Here is a 3301-nt window from a genome sequence, read left to right as displayed (position 1 = left end):
TGGCCATGACCAGAGGTGGAGACTGATCCAGCTATGAAAAAGTGGTATCTTACTTCATATTTCACTTTTTCACTATATTACCCTCCTCACTACCTATGTACAGACATACATTAATCTAAATAATGTGTGTGTGTTTAGTATCAAAGAATCATGACTTCTTGATCATGATTTTGAGATTGTTTGTGCTCCTCCATCCTGTGTCTTCCCAGCGGAGAGTGGAGGCCACTTGGCTTGGGTGAGAGGGGAGGGGCTGTGGGCTGGGGGCCCTCACTTGGGCGCAGGTGAGCACTTCAGGCAGGCCTTGCACCTGCCGCCTTTGTTACGCAGTGATGGCTTTATGGTCAGAGGGAGAATCCTTCTGTCTCATAAAAGCCAGTGTTCGTACGACAGTAAAGCCAAACTGCTGCCTGGGTGTGTGTGTGTGTGTGTGTGTGTGTGTGTGAGAGAGAGAGAGTGTGTGTGTGTGTGTCTCTCTGTGTGTGTGTCGGTTCAGAGCCTAGTCAATGGGTGCTCTGTTATGACTACTAAATGTGTTACTGACAGAACTACAAGGCTGATATAGCATTCACAATACATTCTTAAGTACTGCATTGCGAGACCAGAAAAAAACATTCCTGATCCACTTAAGGTTACTGGTGACAGACACTGTCACAGGTGACTGTAAAAACTTGCTATCATATTCGAACCATTTTGCAATACAGGGACAAAGCATGAATGTATTTCCACCGTAGACAGAGACAATTAGTGTGGTCCCCAAAGAGTGTCTAGTTTCAAACTGTTGTTGATTACAAACCACTCCTCTACTCCTTACATTACTACATTTTACTTTGCACTACTTCCTCTCTCCTGTTTACAAGAGATATGTTTGCCACAGGTAGCAGAGCAAATCATATTTACGAAATATTCTGTTTTTAAGATCATTAACCAAACATGCCAAGGTCAGTTGACATTTTACAAGTATACATATTAACCAGCTTTAGAGTATCATTACTTTGCACAGACCTTCCCTTCAAAGAGAAACTCCTTGAATGAAACATCTAGTCGTCTCAAGCAGCTATGCCACAGATACACAGTAACAGAGGGCCAAAGCCTGCACACACAAAAAAAGTAAGCACCATATTAATGTCTAATTTATATGATTTTTCAGGATATCAAATCTGACTGATAAGGCAAAACTAAATTAAGGGACTGAAAGGGAGGCCATGTGGTTTGAGAACTGGGCCTTTTTTATGAGAGCATCTTAGAAACCAATTACCAGACAAGAAATAGATCATTATTTTTTCTAAAAGGACTGGCCAGTGGGGGTGAGAGTAAAGGTGGTCGCTTGAGGAAAGGGAGGTTTAGATTGAGGGGGGCACAATAAAGTCATAATCATCTCTACCTCAACTTTTTCCTATCCAACTTTCAGATTTTAATTTGCCGTCTGTGAAGTGGTACCTAATTTACTTTCGCCTCATCCCTTCAATACGCCATTGTTGCTGCAGCCGAGATTCGGCGCTTCCTCTCTTAGCTCACCTCGGCGTGAAATTGGTTTAATGAAGCTGAAAGGTATGAGGCTCTCACAACACTGGAATCCAGCAACGCAGGTTCGCTCCACCCACCACCCCCTCCCGGTCATTCGCATTACGCAGGCAATTTATAACGCAGCACATAAAAGATTGTTATCTCTCACATTACATCAGTGCATATTACTGTCCCATTCACACTGCCAACGGTCTAAGGACAGAAAAAAACAGCGGCCAATATGGGCTCTTGGGGAATGCATGAGACGCTTCAAATTAACGGCGACTTCGAATATTAAAACGTGTCATCTGGCTCATGCAGTAGGGGTTTAGGTTTGAGGATAGGCAGGAGAGTAAACATCTGAAACGTATCCGAGAAGTAGGCTAGTTTTCCCACCTTGCAGGCTACCATGAGAGCCGCGTGCTCGTGTTTCTCACTATCCTGGGTGTGGTTCCAGCGGGAGCGGGAAGCCAGTCCTGTGGGATTATGAAGTGCGCGCGTTACATTCATACGATCCCTTGGTGTCGTATCGTTTACCCTTTCTCGTCCTCTTTTTCGACAATCGACTGAAAACGCATCCGTAACTGAATATACGGCTCCATGGCGGTTAGTTCTCCGTTGAGGTTCACAGTTGAAGTTTTAAACCTGCATTTGGAGTCTAAACAGGTGGCATCTGGGGGAAAGTAGGTTAGATTGTAGCAAAGCAGCCTAACTTTTGGCACAGGTTTTTATTTCTCTCTCTCTCTCTCTCTCTCTCTCTCTCTCTCTCTCTCTCTCTCTCTCTCTTTCTATAATCTAGTGGTCCCTCAGTAATAATAATAATAATAAACTTTATTTATGAAGCACTTAAAGTTACAAAGTGCTTTAAAGTAAAGATGTAGGCCTCTGAAAACACTATGTTTTTGACCCCTCATTGACACATCAGAGGCATCTATCTACAGAGGCAACAGCTGTAAAGCGGACTACATATATATATATATATATATATATATATATATATATAAAAACACTGTCTTGAATGCACGCACACACACACGCACGCACACACACACACACACAAACACACACACACACACACACACTCAGTGCCACTAAAACAGTGGAACTTAGCCTCTTGCTGTGATAAAAACGGATCTGCCAAAGTACTACCCAGCAGGTAAGATTATCCATGCGACACCATGGGTGTGCTGTCTCTTACAGGTAATTACTCAATTACAAGTAAACACAGCTACTGAGCAGACAATGCAAGTGAGAGACAGATGGAGATGGGAGCTCTACCAAGCTCCCATTCAGTGCATATCTCCCACATGCACACAGTATGACTGGAAGTATCCATCTAAAGGGAAGTGATCCAGCCATTTGAAACACTTTCTTGTCCCAAAATGAAAGTGAGACAATTTTCATACGGCAGGTTTTGCTTTGAGTGCTTATTGTGTATCATCAAATGGGGGGATAATACATGCGCTCTTACACAAAATAGAGGATAATACATGTACTTCTGCCTTTTAACAGACATATTTTCTTGACACAGAAGTACAACAAAATAGACACAAAACTCTCTCTGTCATTCTTTCAAAAGTTTGATGAGATTTGGGGAAAAAAATCGGTTTTGTTTACATTTAGTTTATGCATTTGTAATATATATATCATACTATATACATTTTCATTGTAATCAATGTTGCACATTAATGAATTTGGGTTATGGCTGTCTGTGTATGGTTTTCAGTGTATTGTGGATGCAGCACTATCTCATTCCACTAGTGGGAACTAGAGAACAGTTTTGAGTACATGCCAGCTT

Source organism: Alosa sapidissima, chromosome 20 (genome assembly GCF_018492685.1).
Source record: "Alosa sapidissima isolate fAloSap1 chromosome 20, fAloSap1.pri, whole genome shotgun sequence".
Classification (NCBI taxonomy): Eukaryota; Metazoa; Chordata; class Actinopteri; order Clupeiformes; family Clupeidae; genus Alosa; species Alosa sapidissima.
Note: the sequence above shows the minus strand (reverse complement) of the source record.